At 39.7% G+C, this 22546-nt stretch overlaps 1 pseudogene; it reads left to right on the forward strand.

The window, feature by feature from the left end:
• Nucleotides 1–20871: 20871 nt before the first annotated feature.
• LOC138163981 (large ribosomal subunit protein uL3 pseudogene) lies at nucleotides 20872–22134 on the forward strand (annotated as a pseudogene).
• The last annotated feature ends 412 nt before the right edge of the window (nucleotides 22135–22546 follow it).

Here is a 22546-nt window from a genome sequence, read left to right on the forward strand (position 1 = left end):
CTGAAGAAGATTCATGCAAGTCAGGGATAGGGCAATTTTAAATGGCAAAGGCTCTCAATGGTAGCTCTTATAGTTGGTTGAGTTTCTAATGATAATCATGTTAAAGCAGCCGAGAAAATCTTAATCATAAAAGTAGGGGGTCCCAGGGTTCTGGGAAAGTCTCTTTTGATCTGTAGCCTCATATTTGAATAATATCACTGGTTAAACACTCATAGAAAGCCTTTGGCAAATCATAATCAAAGTAAATGGAAGATCAGGAAAGGAATTTTCTTTTCCCCCATAATTTAAACAAACAGAATAAGAAAGATACAGACAACACGAATCACTGTTCCTTAGAAACCCCAGTCTGATTAAATGAGCTCATCTCACCAGAAATTTCCTTCTAAGTTTCATGTGCCATTAAAAGTGACCAGTGCAGAATGATCCTTGGGTTGCTTCATTCCAAACTGCTTGTGTATGGGTACTGAAGGGATGGGGAATAAGAAAGTGACGAGGGGGAAGAACGAAAGGCAGAGATTCAGAAGAGAAAAGAGAGGAGGAAGAGGAAAGAGTCAGAAGAGAAAGAGTAGAGAAGGGCAGCAAAAGAAGAGAAAGAGGAGGATCAGGAAGAGGATAATCGGAATTGGGAAGCATCTATATATTGGGCAATGGTCCTTATGGCACTGGCCTGACCCAGTTATCAAATAAGACAATGCTTCTAAGTTCCTTTGAATACATCAGTGCTATAGACTTATTACTAGTATTAGTGTTCTTATTATAAAACTATCTATATGTAATATATGATCATATATTATACGATATATACATATAGATATATATCTGTTTGTCATATATCTATATATAATTATTTTATAAATATATAGCTATTATATAAAAATCATTTCTAGGAATAGAAAACTATACACTTTAGAAGAAAATTTTAACTAAGTGGGTATCATCAGCCCTGTTTTTCCTGGCCCAAAGTCTTTTTTCTATGGCACTGAGAATAGTTCTCATTCCTTAATACTTAGACTGGCATTATTAAGTTCAGGAAATAAATCTGACCTGGGCAGAGTTTGTACAAATAAAATGGAGAAGATGTTTCCCGCAGTCTAAGTGCAACCCATATCTATACCCAAAGGCCTGGATGCAGTACCTACTTAATGAATGATGAGATTTTTGAGGTGTTCAACCTCACTGCCTGCATTGAAAGTCTTCTAAATTCCCTTTTCTCTCCCTTGGCATTGCCTACTTCAATTATTACCGGCCAGGAGCAGAAGCAGCCTATCCTTTCCACTCAGCTTTTTAATTCAAAGAACATTTATTATCTACTATGCTCAAAGCCCAGTGGGAGATAGAAGGTTAAATAAGCTATGAACCCTGAAGGCACTCATGGAGTATGATACAAAGACAATAATGAGAATTCAAAATACTATATAATGGATCCAACACAAGCCACAAAACAAAGTGTTGTGTGAGGTACAGGAGATGGAGATCAAAGGAAGCTTCATGGAGGAAACAACATTTGAGTTGGTCTTTGAAAGTTGAGTACAAATTCAAAGAGTGGAGGATAGAAAAGGGAGGAGGGAAAGACTTGAGGTATAATAAAGGGTGTGAACAAAAGGGAGAGAAATGTAGAAACAGGAAAATACAGAACATATTTCAGGAAAGGTGATAAATAGTTTGAATAAAGAACGTCCTAGAGAAGGAAACATAGGTTTTTATCAAATACATTCGTAAATTTGTTTTTTCAATTTATTTATTTATTTTAGTTTTCAACATTCACTTCCACAAGATTCTGAGTTCTAAATTTTCTCCCCATGTCTCCTCTGCCCAACCCAATGATGGGGTGTATTCTGATTACCCCTTTGCCCAATCTGCCCTCCCTTCTATTACCACCCCCCTTTTCTTATCCACTTCTATTTTCCTGTAGGATAAGTTAGGTTTTTATATCCCTTTGCTTGTGTATCTTATTTCCCAGCTGCATGTAAAAACAATTGTTAACATTAGTTTGCTAAAACTTTGAGTTCCAAATTCCCTCCCTTCCTCCCTCCCCACCCACCCTCATTGTGAAGGCAAGCAATTCGATCTAGGTTATACATGTGTAGTCATGCAAAACACTTCCATAATGGTCATATTGTGAAACACTCCATCCTATTCCATATTTCCCTCCATCCTATCCTGCACCCCTTTATTCTATTATCTCCTTTGACCCTGTTCCTCCTCAAAAGTGTTTGCTTCGGATTGTCCCCTCCCCCAATCTGCCTTCCCTTCTATTACCTCCCATCTTTTATCCCCTTCCCCACTACTTTCCTGTAGAGTAAAATAGATTTTCACACTCAATTGAGTGTGTGTTATTCCCTCCTTAAGCCAAATCTGATGAGAATAAGGTTCACTCATTCCCTCTCACCTTCCCCCTTTTTCCCTACACCAGAAAAGCTTTTTCTTGCCTCTTTTCTGTAAGATAATTTACCCCATTATACCTCTCCCTTTCTCTTTCTCCTGGTACATTCCTCTCTCATCCCTTAATTTTATTTTTATTTATATTTTAGATATCATCCCTTCATATTCAACTCATCCTGTGCTCTCTGTCTATTTATATTCCCTCCAACTACCCCAATAAAGAGAAGGTCTCACGAGCTACAAATATCATTTGTCCATGTAGGAATGTAAACAGTTCAACTTTAATAAGTCCCTTATGATTTTTCTTTCATGTTTGCCTTTTCATGTTTCTCTTTAGTCTTCTATTTGAAAGTCAGTTTTTCTATTTAGCTCAAGAATGCATTAAATTCCTTTACATCATTAAATATAATTTCTTCCCCTCTTTGATTACATTCAGTTTTGCTGGTTAGGTGATTCTTAGTTTTAATCCTAGCTCTTTTGACCTCTGGAATATATTCCAAGCCCTCCAATCCTTTAATGCCGATAAATCTTGTGTTATCCTGATTGTGTTTCCACAATATTTGAATTGTTTCTTTCTGACTGATTCCAATATTTTCTCCATGGGCATAGAAGTAGGAAATTCTGTGAGCTCCCCCAACAACCACCTCAAATACTTATCAAATATGACTCTAAACAAATTTTAGAACTACAGAACCCACAAAGTGACAGAGAGAAACAAATCTCCCACTGAAGGAAACCTGGCAGGCCTACAGGTAGGGTCCATTGCAGCACTCTGTGAGCAGAGCACTGTCCCTGTGAGCCAAGTGGTTTTGGCCTCAGGGAGGAGCTCAAGAAGGATTTTGAAAACTAAATAAGATAAGTGGAGGAAAAATTGGGAAGAGAAATGAAAATGATGCAAGAAAATCATAAAAAGTGAGTCAACAACTCGACTGAAGAAAATAACACCTTAAAAAATAGACTAACTCAATGACAAAGGAGGTTCAAAAAGCCAATCAGGAGAAGAATGCCTTAAAAAGACGAATTGGACAAATGGAAAAGGAATCTCAAAAGCTCACTGAAGAGAATAATTCCTTCAGAATTAGATTGGAGCAAATTAAACTAGTGACTTTATGAAAAATCAAGATACTATAAAACAGATCCAAACAAATGAAAAAACAGAAGGCAATGTGAAATATCTGACTGGAAAAACCACTGACCTGGAAAATAGATCCAGGAGAGATAATTTAAAAATTATTGGACTACCTTAAAGCCATGATAAAAAAAGAACCTAGAAATCATTCTTCAAGAAATTCTCTAGGAAAATTGCCCTGATATTTTAGAACCAGAGGGAAAATTGAAATTGAAAGAATTCACCAATTGCCTCTTGAAAAAAGAACCCAAAAAGAAAACTCCTAGAAATATCATAGCCAAATTCCAGAGTTCCCATGTCAGGGAGAAAATGATACAAGCAGCAAGGAAGGAACAATTTTACTTTCGTGGAAACACAATCAGGATAACAGAATATCTAGCAGCTTCTACATTAAAGGATAGAAAGGCTTGGAATATGATTTTCTAAAGGTGCTAGGATTAAAACCAAGAATTACCTACCCAGCAAAATTGAGTATAATGCTTCAGGGAAAAATATGGTCATTCAATGAAATAGAGGACTTTCAAGCATTCTTGATGAAAAACCAGAGCTGAACAGAAAATTTGACTTTCAAATACAAGAAGCAAGAGAAGCATGAGAAGGGAAACAGGGAAAAGAAATCATAAGGAATTCGTCAAAGTTGAACTGTTCACATTTCTACATGGAAAAGCAATAATTGTAACTTATAACACTTTTCTCAGTATGAGAATAATTGAAGGGAATAGAAATGTGTATACACACACATATATATGTCATATATGAGAGTATATAGGCGTATGAATACATATGTGAATGTATGTTTATATGTGTACAGGTATACATAGATAGAGGGCACGGGACCAATTCAATAGGAAGGGATGATACTTAAAAGGTGAAATTAATAGGTGACAGAGGAATATAATGAGAGAAGATGGGGAGAGACAGAATGAGGTAAACTCTCTCTTATATAAGAGGTAAAGGAAAATGGTTATAATGGAGGGGAAGTACAGGAAGGCAAAAGGGAATGGGTCAACCTTACTGTCATTGAATTTGGCTTAGGGAGGGAATGACATACACACTAAATAGGGTATCTCACCCTACAGGAGAGTAGGGGGGAAGGGTATGAGAGGGGGAATGATAGAAGGGAGGGCAGGTTGGGGGGGAGAGTAGTTAGAAGCACATACTTTTGAAAAGGGACAGGGTCAAAGTAGAAAATAGAATAAGTGGGGGGGTGGGATAGGATGGAAAGTAATATAGTAAGTCTTTCACAATATATCTACTCTGGAAATGATTTGGGTAACTACACATGTATAACCTATATTGAATTGCTTATCTTCCCAGTAGGGGTGGGTGATGAGGGGAGAAGGGAAAGAATCTTGAAATCAAAGTTTTAAAATCAAATGTTAAAAAAATTATTATTATTATTTTTACATGTAATTGGGAAATAAGATATACAGGCACTATATACTATATGTACTATACATATATAGAAATCCAACTTGCCCCACTAGAAAGTCAGAAGGGGATGGGAGAGGATAGAAGAGAGAGCAGATTGGGGGAAGGTATATTCAGTAGGATCATTATTTTTTGGGGGGTGGATAGGTGAAAGACAGGGAGAAAATTTGTAACTCAAAACTTTGTGGAAATGAATGTTGAAAACTAAAAATAAAAAACAAAAAAAATTAAAAAAAATTCTCCATGACTTGGAAACTCTGGAATTTGGCTATAGTATCATGGGAGTTTCTCTTTTGGGATCTCTTTCAGGAGATGATTCGTGAATTCTTTCAATTTCTATTTTATCCTTTGGTTCTAGAATATTGGGGCAGTTTTCCTTCATAATTTTTTTGAAAGATGATGTATAGGCTCTTTTTTTGATCATTACTTTCAGGTAGTCCAACAATTTTTAAAATATTTCTCCTGGATCTCTTTTCTAGGTCAGTTGTTTTTCCAACGAGATATTTCACATCATCTATTTTTAAAAATTCTTTTGGTTTTGTTTTATAATGTCTTGATTCCTCAGAGTCATCAGCTTCCATTTGGTCCATCCTAATGTTTAAGGAATTATTTTCTTCAGTGAGCTTTTAGACCTCCTTTTCCATTTAGCTGAATCTGCTTTTTAAGGCATTTTTCTCCTCATGGGCTTTTTGGATCTCTCGTCATTTGGGCTAGTCTATTTTTAAGGTGTTATTTTTATTTTTTTTCAGTATTTTGTGGGTCTCCTATAGCAAGCTGTTGACTTGTTTTTTCAATATTTTCTTACCTCACTTCCATTTCTCTTCCCGTTTTTTTTTTTTTTTTTTGCTTTTTGGAGGGGTGAAGGCAGTGCAATTAGGGTTAAGTGACTTGTCCAAGGTCACATGACTACTAAGTGTTAAGTGTCTGAGGCTGGATTTGAACTCAGATCTTTCTGACTCCAGGGCCAGTGCCCTATTCACTGCACCACCTAGCCATTCCCCTCTTCCCAATTTTTCCTCTACTTCTCTTACTTGAAGAGTAAGTACACTCTTCCATGGCCTGAGACCAATTGATATTTTTTTCTTGGAGGCTTTGGATGTAGGAGCTTTGACTTTGTTGTCTTCTTCTGAGTGTGTGTTTTGGTCTTCTTGTCACCAGAGTAAAATTCTATAGTCTTGGGGCTTTTTCCTCTGTCTGGTCATTTTCCCAGCCAATTACGTGACTTTTTAACTCTGTTAACTCTGCTTCCAGTTTCAAGGGCATAGTGTTCCAAGCTTCAGGGGTTTGGTGCAGCTGTTTTCAGTGATACTTCTAGGGACCTGTAAGTTTTCAGTTCTTCCAAGGTGGCACGATCTAAGGAGAGGTGTTTGCTCCTGTCCTGTCCTGTGCTCTGATCTGTGAGTGACGCCACACGCTCTTTTCTGCCTTTGAACTCTGAGGATTCCCTTTCAAATGCTGCCATAAGTTCTGCTGTGCCCATGCTCCTCCTCATCCCAGGACTGTAACCCAGATCCAAGTACGGGCAAACCAATGGGAACCTGCATCAGTGCCAGCAAAGAGATCCCATAATCTCCTGATCAGTTCTTTGATCACTTTACCATCTGAGGGCTGAGAACTCGGGAAATAGCTGTAACTGCCCCTGCTGCATGTTGGGGCTGGGGCTGGTCTGTGCTCTTCTCTCAGCCAGGGCCAACAGACCTTTGCCACTGACCTCCTAAGTTGTCTTTGGTGTTTGTGGGTTGAAAAGTCTGGAAACCACCTCAGCTGCCAGTGAGTCAGTCCCCTGAGGCCTGCTCTAGGTTTTCTTTGGAGCAGCACACACTGGACTGCACTCCCTCCTCTCCCAGCCTAGTGCAACAGACCTTTCCCATTGAACATCCAGGTTGTTTTGGGCTGAAAATTTGTTTCACTGTGTCTTTTTGTAGGTTCTGTCAACTCTATAATTTGTTTAGAGTGATTTTTTACAAGTATTTGGAGTTTAGGAGATATCTCAAAAAGTCTCTGCTTTTATTCCACCATCTTGGACCCTGCCCCCAAAATTTAGCTTTGTAACAGATGATGGAGATCTTTAAATACCAGGCAAAGGACTTTGAACTTGTCAAAGATGATTGACAGCTATTTAAGATTTAAGGAAAGGAGAAGTACATAGAAAATGTTATTAAGTTCAAGGAGAAAATGATCATTATTACTAAGTGGAGATACCAAGAAAGATGTCTAGGAGGTATTAGATAAATTGAACATTGGGAACATTGGAGGGATGATGAGATGGTGGATGATTCAGGCCTAAGAAATGGTGTGAATAAAGACAAAGAATAGTGAAGCACAGGAATTGTAAAGGGAATTCACAATTTCCATTTAAATGGGATATATAATACTTGGAAAGCAGTTCTATGAGTCAAGACTGTAAAGATAAAGTATAATCAAATTATAGAGGGCCTTGAATGCCAGACTATTGTTTTGACTAAACCTTTTGTGGCAGATAAAAGGGAACAAAGGAGGTATAGTAGATAAAGTAGAAAGTGTGTCTCTGGAGTCAAAGGTCCTGGGTTCAAATCCTGTTGCTGATGCTTACATCCTGTTAGATCATGAGTAAATCATGACCTCCCTGGGTCTTTTTAGTTTTATTATCTTTAACATGAATAAGGTAACCTTTTGGCTCTCTGTCTGGTGATCTTTTTCTTTGAACCATTTCCCAGAATAACAGTTTTAAATGTATAAAAAATACATAGAATAATACAGTAAACCAATTATTTTGAAATAAAGTTATCAAAATATTTTTTAAAATGTTCATAGACACTAGGTTAGGAACCATGGGACAAGAAGGTCTCTGAGGTCTTTTCCAGCTCAAGACAGAGGATCCTAGATATTTTAAGCACAAATATGACAAGTCCAGAACTATACAAAGGAAAGATTCCTCTGGTACTAGTACGAAGGAAATATTACTGCAGAAAGAGGTCAAAAGTTGGAAGAGCACTTAGGTGACCACTTCCCAAGTTCAGCCACATGGCTGTGAGGGTCCACAATACGGCAGTGGCAAACCTCAGATTCTGGTTCCAGAAGACTTGTGCTGTGGCAGCTCTAAGAAAGATAAAGCAGCAGTGACCTGAGGGCAGAAAAGACAAAGCTAAAAGGCTGCCCTCTCTCCTCCCTTCCATTCTATCTCCCTGCCATCCTCTTCCCTCCCACCAGTCACTTTGCTCAGGAAGGCTCCTTCTCTCTCTGACACCAGGCAGGTTAGAGTCTCTCTGCTAGCAATTCATCAGTTCAAGTTCTTTCCTATGACATCTATAGAAAACATCTTTGAGAGAAGCTCGAAAGAGAACAGATGTTCCCAAAGACCAGCTTTTCTTGCTTTTTTTTATCCAAGCTCTTTTACAACCACTGTATCAGCTTCAGGGCACTGCCCTTGAGCGATGTGGTCATCAATAAGTCATTGAGACAAATGGTACATCTCCACAGGCGCTATTGTGTATGCTTAGGTAATAACTTTTTTTTTTACTATTACTATTAGTCAGCAGGGGATTTATTTCAAAGGATCATTCTTCAAGAGAATAACAGGAATAAGGAGGAAGATGTGCTGTGAAAGATTAGATTTCAATAGAGCCAGCAGAGGAAGAAGAGCTTAGTTTTGCAGGGACTATGGATGTTTGGAGGCTAAAGGAGGAAATACCTTTGAGTGAAATTTCAACAACACAAACTTTGGGGATTACTGAGTGACCCTGGCAAAGAGTGTGACCTTGGCTGAATCATTTTCCTTCTCTGAGGTTCTCTTTCTTCACTTACAAATAGACTTGCCCTACCAGTTACATAGACTATGGTGACTAAACCTTATATAGCAGCTACACAGGGGTATTGTGAGAAAAACACTTTGTCACAAAGGGCTATTCAAATAGTAATATTTTCACAGGCTGACAATATAAAACAGCTTCCTCAAAAATATGGACCAGAGGGGAGGCTAGGTGGTACAGTGAATAGAGCACTGGCTCTGAAATCAGGAGGACCTGAGTTCAAATGCAACCTCAGACACTTAACACACTTACTAGCTGTGTGACTTTGGTCAAGTCACTTAACCCTAATTGCCCTCCAAAAAAGCCAAAAAAAATATGGACCAGAAAAAAAAGCCCCACCAACCACAGACATATAATTGGTTACTTTGGGAAATCAGAGTATGTAGGGGGTAATCCTAACACCTGAACCTGGAGTTGAGGAAATGCCAACCAGAAGGACACCACAATGCACATTCAAATGCACTTACCATATATCACAGTCCTTAACCATCAAAGAAAGAAATCTACAATGAATGGACCATTTAGAGCAATCTGATTGAAGAGTTTATAGGAGGAAACAACATTTATTTAATACCTTCTATGTGGCAGGCACTGGACTAAGTGCTTTAAAATTATTATGGCATTTGATCCTCACAACAAGCCTAGGAGGTAGTGTGCTATCCCCACTATACAGCTGAGGAAACTGAAGCAGACAGAGGTTAAGTGATGTCACACAGGTATTAAATGTCTGAACAGTATCTTCCTGAATTTGACCAGGTATATGCACAACACCACCTAGAAGCTTCTAAAATTGTCTATTTTAATGAATATATTCTTACTTCATATTTGTATGGCACTTATACATTTTTAAAATGTTTTCATATTAATTGTCACATTTGATTCTCACAAAACTCATGGGAATCAGGATGGAAAAACATGATTACCCCTGTTATTCTACACAAGGAAAATAGCAGCTCAGGAGGGAAATAGCTTGTCATGTAGTTGGTTATGGGGGGAGATGGTATTTAAACCTACCAGAGGTGGGGAATCTGCAGCCTTGAGGCCACATGTGTCCCTCTAGTTCCCAAGAGTGGACCTTTGACTGAATGCAAACTTCACAGACCAAATCCCCTTAATAGAAGGATTTGTTCTGTAAAACTTGGACTCTGTCAAAAGGTTGCTCCTGAGGACCTAGAAGGTCACATGTAGGTACTCAAGTGTAGCCCTTTGAGGGAATCCAAACTTCATGGAACAAATTCTTCTAGGGCCACATGTGGCCTGGAGGCTGCGGGTTCCCCACCCATGTGCCAAGCCTCTATACTTACAGTCATATATTCTTTATTTCACATTACACTCTGCCTTATGAGTCAAAACTACTGGAAGGGGAAGGCTGTGGACTTTTAGTGTGATTGATTGGTACCCACTGTAGTAAAATTCCTTCTTCTAGTAGCGGGTTGATTATTGCTGAAATGCTATCATTAAAGTCTATTTTTTTGAGGGGGAGGATGAGGAGAGGGTCAATAGATTAAGCCATTACTGATGTAAATTGAGGCTCAGCACCCTAAACTCTGGGATTATACTGGTTTGACTTAACCAGGAAGGCTTCCATTCAAATGGAAACTATTTGACTAATGTTCCCTCACATATTTTCCTTTAGGAAGCTCATGATATAGTTCATGTCAAGGTTTCTGTCGTTATGAATAAAAGTGTCCTCAATTTCTGTCCAAGCCTGTCAATTAAAAAAAATATTAAGAGCCAGCTTTTATTTCATGCTCCACACAGAATACTGAAAATGCAAAAGGCTCACAGTAACACATAAAGTGTTGATAGAATTGTCTTCCCTTTCTGGTGAATCAAACTTCCCCTGGAGATGCTGACATGCTTCTAGACATGGTTTAGAGTGACTCTAAACTTTAGAGTCTCCATTTTACATTCTTCTTGGGAAGAGAGGGACTAGTAAGGTGGCCCTCTAATATATAAATGAGCATGTACCTCCAGGACCTACAAGCATGTGGTCTTGTCTTCTGGTCCTAAGGCACTAAGGGCTCTAACTAGCCTGACCTTGTCAAGAACTACTTCATGACTCTAGGAATACATTAGAGACTCATGATCCTTCCCAAAGAACTGTTAGTATAAATGAATAAGTATAAATGAAAAAGGGATGAATCTAGCTGACTTTAGGCAGGTTATTTTAAATTATTTGGGCTTTGATATCCTTTCATCTGTAAAATGAGTAGTTGGAAGGAAATGATTTTTAAATTCCCATATCTCTAAATTGTGGATTTGGATGTTGTGGATGCTCCTGGAAGGAAATATACTTGGGCTGGCTAGAGTGGAAACCCACTTTTCTGTTAGAGCTACCTTATTCAAATAACTCATGAAAACTGTAGAGCAGAGAATGCAGAGGTTTTGCTCTTCCAAAGAGATTTGGCCTCTCGTAAATCAATCAGATTTAGGGCCTTCATGTGACCCTCTTCTCCCTGGTGCAGCACAGGAAACTTCTGCCCCTTGCACCTCTAAAAGGATCTCTAAACTCTCCAGTTATTCATAGTTGTCCAGAAAATTCTCTTCATCTCTAGGAAGCTGGAACTACTAATCCTATGGGTGAACAGGAGCCAGCTAGAACAACTCTGCAATCTTCACATATCAGGACTTGGTAAATTGTCTTCTTATCTAGATTTAAGGGAATAGTGGAGAACTACTGTGCTAGAAGAAACGATGAACTCAACAATCTTTGAAAAACATGGAGACACTTGCTTGAAATAATGAAGTGAAATAAACAGCCAGAGAATGCTATATACAGTAACAGCAATATTGTTTTATTTTATTTTATTTTTAAAAGCAATTGGGGTTAAGTAACTTGCTCAAGGTTACACGGCCAGTTATTTTTTGTGTGGGTGCCAAGTATCTGAGGCCGGAGCCAATCCCAGGTCTCCTGACACTAGGGCTGGCATTCTTACTCACTGTGCCACCTGGCCACCCCAAGCAATATTGTTTTAAGAACAACTTAAATTAATAATTAATAATGCCAATTAAATAAAACAGTGCCATGTGTCCTTTTTATGGTGGGAAAGCTAGTTGTTAAATATTTATCAGTATACACTTGACCAACTCCTGTCTCTTGGTCGCACAGTTCATTCTTGGGAACATGTATTTCAGAGCATATAGAATTGCATTTTGTTACTATATCTTTTTATATATCTCCATAGTTGTTCCAAAAACTTGACATACAGAAATTCTTTGTATTCCACCCCTGTCCCAGGTGACTGCTATCTCTGTTGAGTCAACACAGCCACAATTTCTTGGGCCAGAGGGGGGGGACAGAGTAGTAGTCCCTGGTGATATGCTAACCCTGAGGCAACTCTTAGGGTCAAAGTAGTCTTGCATGTTTCTGGTCTTTGATTTGCTCCTTTCAGTCAAGATATGCTTGTAAAGTCTGTAAGCTACTTTTTATAATCCTAGCTTCACTAAAGTTAGGTATCAGCCACAATTGTCTAACATAAACACTTTAAAACAAAGCAAAGCAAAGCAAAACATTGGGACTTCATCACTAATTCTTAATAAAGTAGGAATGTTTCCTGGGGCAGAAAATGTGGTTAACTCCCTTAAATCCCGTATCAAAGGATATTTCCACATTTCTTAAAGCTAGACATAATCAAACTGCTGACAAAAAAAAGACTAATTTACCTCTAACTTTATCAAACTGTTCAAGAAATTCTCTTAACAACCCCCTACTCATAGGATTACATGTCTGGAGAATATCTGAGTCTAGTTTCATTTTATAAATGAAGAAACAGAAGACTATAGGGAAATAGAGAAAAATAGGGAAACAGAGGCCCAGAAAGATGGGATAATTTGCCCAAGATTATATAGTTAGAAATTATCAGAGTAATTCAATGTTTTCTCCTTTGCAAAAACTGCCCAAAGTACTAGTCAGCACATCACTGAAAACTAGTATACCAACTCCATTTCAACTATGAGAGTGGCTTTTGCTGAAATTATAGCTGACAGGACAGCAGCCTGAGTTACTACAGAGTCAATGGTCATAAGGTGGGAGAGGATGAAGGACAGGAGAGGGAGGGGACAGAGTGATTGAGGTTAGAGGAAGAGAATGGAAAACAGTCAGAAGAAAGTTTTTATAAAGGTAAGGGAGAAAGCACCATACTAACCCTGATGAATAGTAGGGAGTTGAGACATAGTTTATTAGGGGGGTTCCATCAGAGGAGCCTGCATGTTAGAGATAGTGACTGAGGATTTAAAGAAACTTTTTTTACTTGCAGTATGGTGGTTCATTACAGGATTTATTTGAATGAAATTTTATTTCAAACATGTGCCCGTAAGGGAGAAATCAGTCCCCATGTACTGAGGGTATCATGTGTACTTGATTATCCTGAGCCTTTTGTGTGGGACTCTTCAAGGTAAAAATAATTCCCCCCAAATTTCCTACAACTATACTGTCATAAAAGAGTTGGTACCACAAGGGTGACCTGAAGATTATGAACCAATCAAATATTGGAATCAGGCACAGCATCCTGGAAGTGTACCTTCACTTTGAGAAAAACACTTCAGTCTACAAATTGTCAGCAAACCAACTGATTGAAATGCCAGAAAAATTATATAAAATGGTAGAGTAATCCTCAAGGTAACACTTAGAATCTTCAGTTGCATTTGTCTGAGAAGTTCTCTGGTTTAATGACCATTTTTAAAGGTCATGTTAGTCTGTACTTTCTAATTCACTGCCCTGCCAATTCTTTCTCACTAGGAGCAAACTTACCCCAAGATGCCACTGTGCAAACTGAAGTGGAACGGCACTTGCTAAGAAGTCCAAGGAGCTGTGAATTTATGGCCTATGAAACAAGGGCAAATTTTGGGCAGGCATTCTAATTAACATTCAGTCACCAGTTCAGCTTGAGAGTCCAGCTTACAGGAGTTCAGATGCCATGCTCTAAATCTTCTAAGACAACAATAGGAAACACACAATTCTCAGTAAGATCAAGGGTTTTTAGAATTGAAAGAGGTCACAGAGATCAGGATTTTCTAACCTAAACCACTCTATGGTTCAGTATTCAAATTCTCCTATGGTTCTGTGATGTCATTTGCATGTGTATAAAATATCTCCACCCCTTTCAGAATAGTGGACACTGGGGGCACTGATCTTGGGACAAGGGAGCTAGAGATGAGGAGAAAGTGGGGAGGGAGGGAAGCAGAATGCAGTGAAAAGTAGTATGCTTTTCTTAAGTGGTAAAAATATGCTAGACCAGCAATATTCTCTGTGGATGGGTGTCAACTGAGAGAATGGTGACTAGAAAACTTGCTTTTTCTCCCCCCACCCACCCATCTGTTTTTAATGATGAGAATGCCATAGTAGGCAGTGGCTTGGACCAGGTCACAAGACCAGCAAATGACAGAACTGAAACTTGAACTGAGGTTTTAGAATCATAGAGCTAAGAGCTGAAATGGACCTTAAAAGTCATCTAGTCTAACACTGTCATTATAGACATATATGAAGTGAAGTTACTTGGCCAAACTCACCAAGGGAGTAAATGGTACGGCCATCATTCAGCCTATGGTCGAGTGATATGATGATCAGCAATCCTTATATTACAACATGCTTCTGATACTAAGACCTAAGAGTTATTTCTAATACATCATGAAACATCTAAATGAAAATTAAAACGATCTTTATCATTACCTCAATGTTAGCATCTGGCTGGAATACAGACTGAAATATTAGATGTTAGTTGTAATGAATTTAGTTTTCATCCAGGTTTTTAAGCCTCCTATAGGCTTAGGTATAGATTAGTTGCCAGCCTATTGGAAAGGGCTATTTTGCATTACAGAAGGGAAGAGGGAAATGGGAGGCAGCTGAGTTAAATAAAAGTTTGTAAAAGATGATGAAATAGTCCTTGACATTCCCCATTTGTGAAATTTTAGAGCTTAAAAGGGAGTTCGCCTTGAGGGTAAAAAAAATAATTATAGTGACAGAGTTCTGTTCATGATGGGTAATCAATGAAGATGAACCTTGAAAGATTTGACATATCTATTGAACCAGCTCATCACAGCACTATGGAGTTCTCATTCACTAGAATCATTGCTGTTATCCAGAGCTTAAGCATGGAGACATTTCCAACAGCTTTTCTGAAAGCCTAAAATCTACATGAAATACATAGCCCTGACACATCACTATGTCCGTGGATGCCAATCTGAAATTCAGAGAGGTTTGCTAAAAAGGCAAAGATGGGTAGTATTTCTCTGGAACCACCATGGGCACTTATACCATAAAATTTTTGTTGTTATTGTTCAGTCATTTCTAACTCTTTGTAACCACATTTGATAAGATACTGGAGTGGTTTGCCATTTCCTTCTCCAACTCATTTTACTGATGAGGAAACTGAGGCAAACAGGGTTAAGTTACTTGCCTAGGATCACCAGATTTGAACTCAGAAAGATGAGTCTTGGGGGTGGCTAGGTGGCACGGTGAATTAGAGCACTGGCTCTGGAGTCAGGAAGACTTGAGTTCAAATGTGACCTCAAACACTTAACACTCACTGGCCACTTGACTTGGGCAAGTCACTTAACCCCAATTGTCCTGACTTCCTCCCTCCAAAAAGAAAAAGAGAGATAAGTCTTCCTGACTCCAGACCCAGTACTCTATCCACTGGGCCACCCACAGGGGACTCTAACACAGGAACGATATTAACAATACGTGAAGAAACTGAACAACTTACAAATCTATTTCCACTATTGGTCAAACAAAGACATTTTTGGAGACACTTCCTGATATCTTCCTGGCTGGAACAGCTAAACTGATTTGGAAGAGTCTAAACTGTTGAATACCTGGAATGAACCAGAAGAATTCTGAGAATTTCGACAAGAGGAGAAGGAGCTTTTGTCTTCAGACTGACTCAGAACACATCTCCACTGGCCAGCTGCCCTAGTTCTATGAAAGGGAACCTCCATTGATGTTCCATTCTACCTTGAGAAGAGAATACCTAGGGCCATGATCCCATAACCTTTGGGAAAGTTGTTATTCACTGACAGCATTGTGATCTAAGAACAATCTACCAGGGAGCTAAAGCTTATGCTTGGGACCTCTGGGCTAGAATGGAGATTTCATTTTGGCAGGAAACTGCAAGTAAAGAAAATCACTGGACTTGTATAGATTAGTAGCTGAAATACAAAATAGGCTTGTAAAGTTGTGGGGGAAGAGCGGGGCACTGAAAAGTATAGTTCATGGGAGGCACTAAAAGACCTGGTATATAGGAGAGGCAGGACTTTTCCTGATTTGGAGGTCCGTTCTCCATACATTATTGCATGCAAAATCTCTTCCTTGGGCACTTATTAAGTAGGCACTTAAATTTTTGCTAAATTGAATTATAATGAGCTGAAGCTTTAATCTGGAACTAGGCTGCTTACTCCGAGAATGTCTCGTTTCATTGAGAATAGTACTACTTGGTTCTCAATAAAGGGTAAAGCTCTTCTGAGGCTTTGTTGGGTTAATAACAATGGGACCAACCCAACAGTGCTTTGAACTTGAGTCAACCTTGGGAAAATTTATGTACCAAAATAACTGACTTCTAGAGATATATAAAGAACAAGGCATCATCAGCTCTAATATAATTTAGGAACTAGCTGCCCCACTGCCTGGTTTTGGATTTTTATTGATATTAGTTTAGTGAACAATGCGTATTATAAAATCGATAGAGTGGGGAAGTAACTTGAGTGGATAGTGGATTTGATGGAGCTGGCAGTTCACTGAAAATTTACATATAGGCATTATCACCCACAGAATCATCCCCTTGCTTTTTCTCTCCTTCGTTTTCATGCACATGCATCATGTTTGGAATTAAGGCTCGACTCCTATAGGGCCCACGAAACAGCGGAGCTTGTGTGACAGATCTAGAGTTCTACTCCCTTATCTTCATAATCTAATGCTGGGGCCCAGGAAGGGGACCATGAGGGTGAGGAACATGCATGCAGTTTCACAGGAACCTTTAATGATGGGATGAGAACACACACTGACCTCATGTAATGGGTACTAAACTGCCACTTTAAAAGCATGCCATTCATTTTGCTTTGACTGACTTTCCTCCTTCAGTCATATGCTGGTGTCATTTTTATGATAAAGATCTAGCTATTGAACACTATAGGACTGTAAAATGTCATATTATAAAAAACCAATAAGAAAAAAAATAAAATTAAGTTGCGAGCAGCACGCATTAGGATTTCAAAAATGTTCTACTGCATTCAACTTATTCTATCTCTGTCAAGGGGCAGCCTGGCTCGGCTCTCACTTTCCCAGAGTCAGCTCTGCAGAATGAATTAGCTCACCATCTCAGGAATAGAGGCTGCAGCTGAAGGGCATAGTTACTGCACTAGTAAAATACATTTAGGCCTAAATGTGGGAGGACACACCAGTCAGGTTCCTCCTCAGGGGACAGAGGAATGATTGCCTCAATTCTGTTTTTTTTTTTTGTTTGTTTTTTGCTGGGGGCAGAAGTGTAGCTCTTGGGATTTTTAAGTTTTGAGAAATTTTTTTTCCTTGACAAACACATTGAGTCAAAGCAACTATTTTTGACCATAAAAGGTCAGAGTTTTGTTTTGTAGATGCCAGTAGGATTTCATGTAGTACATGCTGCTAATTTTCTACTACTAGGGAATCACCTCCAACCATCACCCATTGCTCTCTCACTGAAGGGAGTAGAGGCAGAACTAGGCTTGATAGTAAATCCCAGAAGGTCACAAGCAGGCACAAAAATAGCCATGTTTTATGAGTCCAGGCTTCACAGTAGATGTAAGGCTTTGTTCAATCAGGAAATTCAACTGTTAATTATCCATAATTTCCTGGGGGAGAGGTAGGTGAGAGGTCAAAGGGCTGGCTGTCATTTACTGGGCTGAGGGGTATCTGACTCCTTAACCTTTAAGACTGATACAGTGATCATATGTTTTAATTTGGAATCCAGTCAATGACTACTTTTAAAGACAGCTTGCTAGATGAGACTGGAAAACTCTTAAATCTTACAAATCTTATAATAAGTAATTGGAAAGTCCACTAGAAATATTGGTTTTGAAGTGTCTGCTACATTTCCTTGTTAATTATTTGAACAATGATTTTCTTTTATGGGTTGGAATTTGCTAAATTTTGGTAGAGGAATCTAACATATCCTAATGGATTATTAAACTAAGCTGCTTAAATTTCATTTATACTTTAGCTTGAACTTCAAAGAAAACTGAAATGCTTGTCAGAAGACTGGGAATGTGGATAGGGGAAGGATCTATTTTACTGCTATGGAAAGAAAACTTCCTCTACACAAGCAGGTTGGCCTCTTTGCAACTAACAAGAAAAGAGAATTTCCTGAAAGTCTTTACACTGAGAGATGGGGTGACTGGTCCAGGACCTCTTGGTTCTAAGAAAGATCTCTAACTCACTATGCCATTTCTTCTCATCTTTATGAGATACTCACCAAATTTAATTTCACTATACTGAATTTCTGGTGGTTGTAAAGAATATTTAGTAGCATTTAGATTTGGGGAATGAGTTTTCAGTTACAGAAAGCCCATTGTCTGGTATCTTCTAGAAGTGAATTCTATAGTGATTTCTTGTGAAAATACTCTGAATTCTGGTCAGGGAAACTGGATTCTCAAAATAAGCCTTTAAATTCCTCATATTTCATGCAACTGATAGGAAAGTTTTAAACAGAACTTTCCCTGGGTTTCATTCTTTTCATAAGAACGGCCTGAGTCATAAATTGCCAGCCTGAATTTTTATGCAACTAGTTACTACTCTAACATGGGCATGAATGATTTATGTAGTCCAATGAGAAATTACCTCTGTTATCTCTGGACAGGAGAGGAGACTGCTAAGACTGCTAATCGATTCTCGAGGTCAAGTTAAAGATGTGCAGGAGACTGGCCCAGCAATGCCATCTATTTGTTTTAGGGATGACCCAGGATTCAGTCTGCATTCAGGACTTGCTTCTTCTTTAGTTAGAGTAAGCATCATCTTCACTATCACCTGATCTGTTTAGGTGCTCATGGCCTCTCTACCCAAACTACCCCATATTCATTTTGCTATATACATATGTATATTTTCCTTCCCTATTAGGAAGTAAGCATTGGGGCAGCCAGGTAGCACAGTGAATAAGAGCACCGGCCCCAGTGTGGGGATGACCTGGGGATCTAATCCGGGCTCAGATACTTAGCACCACACCCAGAAATAACTGGCCATGTAACCTTGAGCAAGTTACTTAACCCCAATTGCTTTAAAAAAATATTTAGGGGGTGGCTAGGTAGCGCAGTGAATAGAGCACCAGCTCTGGAGTCAGGAGGACCTGAGTTCAAATCTGGCCTCAGACACTTAACACAAAAACTAGCCGTGTGACAACCTTGGGCAAGTTGCTTAACCCCAAATGCCCTCCAAAAAGCAAAAAAAAAAAAAAAGAATGTAAGGGTTGGGAGGGCAAGAATTATTTTCCTTTCATGCATAGATAGTCCCTAGTATAGCATCTGGCAAAAAAAGGTCTTTAATGAATGCTTCCTGGTTGGATTGGATGCTTCTCTTTTTCTACTTTCATGCGATGATAATAAACACGGGGAAAAAACAAAGAATTATCACAAATACAGATACACTCTAAATAAGGATTCTCCCATTTGGCTTGACATTTCTACTCACTGTGTACTTTCAATGAGAGCATCCTATAACAAGTCCTATCCACTATTGTCACCAGAAACTGAAAATGGGGGGAAAAAGAAGGAAAAAAGTAGCCAGTCTTAGCGAGAAACCTCGAACAAATAGAACGAATGTTTGCCAAGAAGCAATTGCTTTTGTTGCTTGTACTTAATAAATCGCGAGAGCATTGTTTAACGATTAAATGGAATTTGTGCCTCATGACAGTAAGGAGGTACTGATTGACTGCAAGTACCCAAATGGTGGCAACTCTTGGGTGTTTAGGGTTATAATGTAGACATACATTTAGTTCCCAGACCATTTGCTAAAACCCACAGCTGATTAATATACACAGAGCTTGTTCATTTACCCAGTGTTATGTTTAATCATTTAATTTTGCAAAAGTCTTCAGATCTTTTAATCATTTAATATTCTTCTTATTACAGCATATTACTGAGATGTTAGTTCAATTCAATTAAAAAGTGTCATCTGAAAGTAAGTTATTCCATGAGCAGCATTAAGTGGTTACTGGAGAAAGGTCTGCATTTTAGGGTAATAATAACTCTTCCAATGGGACTAGTTAAAGAATGGTCAAAATACCTCATCTCAATGAGCACTGCTATCTTTTGGAAAGAAGGAAAATTTAGGATGGCCCATAGTCTCAAAATACCTAGGGTAGAATTTTTGTGCAGGACATATTCTAAATATCTTTACATTAAAGTTTCTCTACTGGATTTTCACTGGACATATGCTTGATGTTCTAAGCTTGGCTACTTCTTTCTTTTTCTTTTCTTAAAGATTTCCTATCTCACTAAGGCTAGAACTGTGGGGGCTACTCACAGACCAACCCTATTAATGATCATTATGAAAACTTTGACCTATCCTGTTTGTGATTTAGGTCAGCTCACCATTCCTTAGGTACTTGTCGCCTCCCTGTCTCCCTTACTGTGGACTGACCATAATATTAATTCCAAACATAATGTAGACACTTAATTGGTATAACCCACTCATAACTTCAGAGCTCAAGAGATTCACCAGGCTCAGTTTCTCCAGGGGTTGGGTTAATAGACTTCTTTCACTACACCCAACTGACTACCGGTGGTGCCATATATTATTATACAAATCATGGTCATTATTCAATGTGCTCACATCCATGGATTCCACCTGACCTAGATTTTGGGAGTGGAGATGGTGCCATTTTCATGAGGAAACAGCCCTGAGAATGGAATCAAGACATCTGGTCTTGATTCCTGCCTTCACAACTTAATGTATGTGTGATTTAAGAAAATGCCTTTTACCAATCTGGGCCTAAGTTGCATTCTTTTTAAAATAAGCAAGTTAATCTTAGTGCATCCAACTTTGAGATTTTATGAGTTAAAGCCTGAACAAGAAATATGATCTAAGGAGCCACAATAAATAATGAAGAAGATGGAATTGTGGGCAAAACCCTTTTTCTCAACTTTTGGTTTTATTTAAATAATACCAAACAGCTCTCCCAACACGCCTCAGTGGCAGGCACAGGTGCAACAGCAGCATCATGTCCCACAGGAAGTTCTTAGCTCCCAGGCATGGGTCTCTGGGCTTCCTGCCTCGAAAAAGAAGCAGCAGGCACGGGGGAAAGGTGAAGAGCTTCCCCAAAGATGACCCCACCAAGCCCATCCACCTGAAGGCCTCTCTGGGCTATAAGGCCGGCACGACCCACATTGAGTGAGAAGTGGGCAGGCCTGGCTCGTAGGTCAACAAGAAGGAAGTTGTAGGGGCCGTCACCATTGTGGAGACGCACTTCCCCCCATGGTCATTGTAGACATCGTGGGCTACGTGCAGACCCCCCGGGGCCTGTGCAGCTTCAAAACCATCTTTGCTGAGCACATCAGTGATGAGTGTAAGAGGTGATTCTATAAGAACTGGCATAAGTCCAAGAAGAAGGCCTTCACCAAGTACTGCAAGAAGTGGCAGGACGATGACGGCAAAAAGCAGCTGGAGAAAGACTTCAGCAGCATGAAGAAGTACTGCCAGGTGATCCGCGTCATTGCCCACACCCAGATGTGCCTGCTGCCTCTGAGGCGGAAGAAGTCCCACCTGATGGAGATCCAGGTGAATGGCAGAAGTGTGGCTGAGAAGCTGGACTGGGCCCGGGAGAAGCTGGAACAGCAGGTGCCCATGCCCACCATGTTTGGGCAGGATGAGATGATTGATGTCATTGGAGTGACCAAGGGCAAGGGCTACAAAGGTGTCACCAGCCACTGGCACACAAAGAAACTGCCTCCCAAAACCCACTGAGGCCTGCGTAAGGTGGAGTGCATTGGAGCTTGGCATCCTGCCTGCGTGGCCTTCTCTGTGGCTCGAGCTGGTCAGAAGGGCTACCACCATCGCACTGAGAGCAACAAAAAGATCTACAAGATTGGCCAGGGCTACCAGATCAAGGATGGAAAGCTGATCAAAAACAACGCGTCCACCAATTATGATCTGTCTGACAAGAGCATTAGCCCTCTGGGAGGCTTCGTCTACTACGGTGAAGTAACCAATGACTTTATCGTGCGGAAAGCCTGTGTCGTTGGGACCAAGAAGCATTTCCTCACCCTGCGGAAGTCTCTGCTGGTACAGACCAAATGTTGCACCCTGGAGAAGATCGACCTGAAGTTCGACACCACCTCCAAATTTGGTCATGGTCTGTTGGTCGGTTCCGGACCATGGAGGAGAAGAAAGCTTTCATGGGACCACTCAAAAAAGACCATGTCGTGAAAGAAGAAGCTGCCTAGTGTTTGCAGACCAACATGGAGCTGGTGGATTCAAATGAATTTTTCAGAACTGTCTGACTTTGGATTGGAATGACTTTCAGGGAAATGGAGTTAAATACGTAGGCCTCCAAGTGGGTGCCAGGGAGGTGGGGCTGTGGGGGTATTTGCATTTAATCTGGAGGATTCTCCCAGCAGTTCTCGGTATTGGGCCAAGGGGAGGTCAGGACCAGGGTCATCTATTCACCTTGAAATGGGAGAAAAGTGGGAAGATGAATGAGGGAGGAATCTTGTGAAGGTTTGGCTCTTAGCATATAAGTAGGTTGTCACTGAAAGGTTTTGGGAGCAGATAGCTAGCACAGAGGACAGTGCTGAGCCTGAAGTCAGACTTGCCTTTGTGAGTTCAGGTCTGACCTCAAGACACTTCCTGTGTGAC

This window comes from Petaurus breviceps, unplaced genomic scaffold, assembly GCF_028583685.1.
Source record: "Petaurus breviceps papuanus isolate PSGF00001 unplaced genomic scaffold, PetGlider_PUasm1.0 189, whole genome shotgun sequence".
NCBI classification, from domain to species: Eukaryota; Metazoa; Chordata; class Mammalia; order Diprotodontia; family Petauridae; genus Petaurus; species Petaurus breviceps.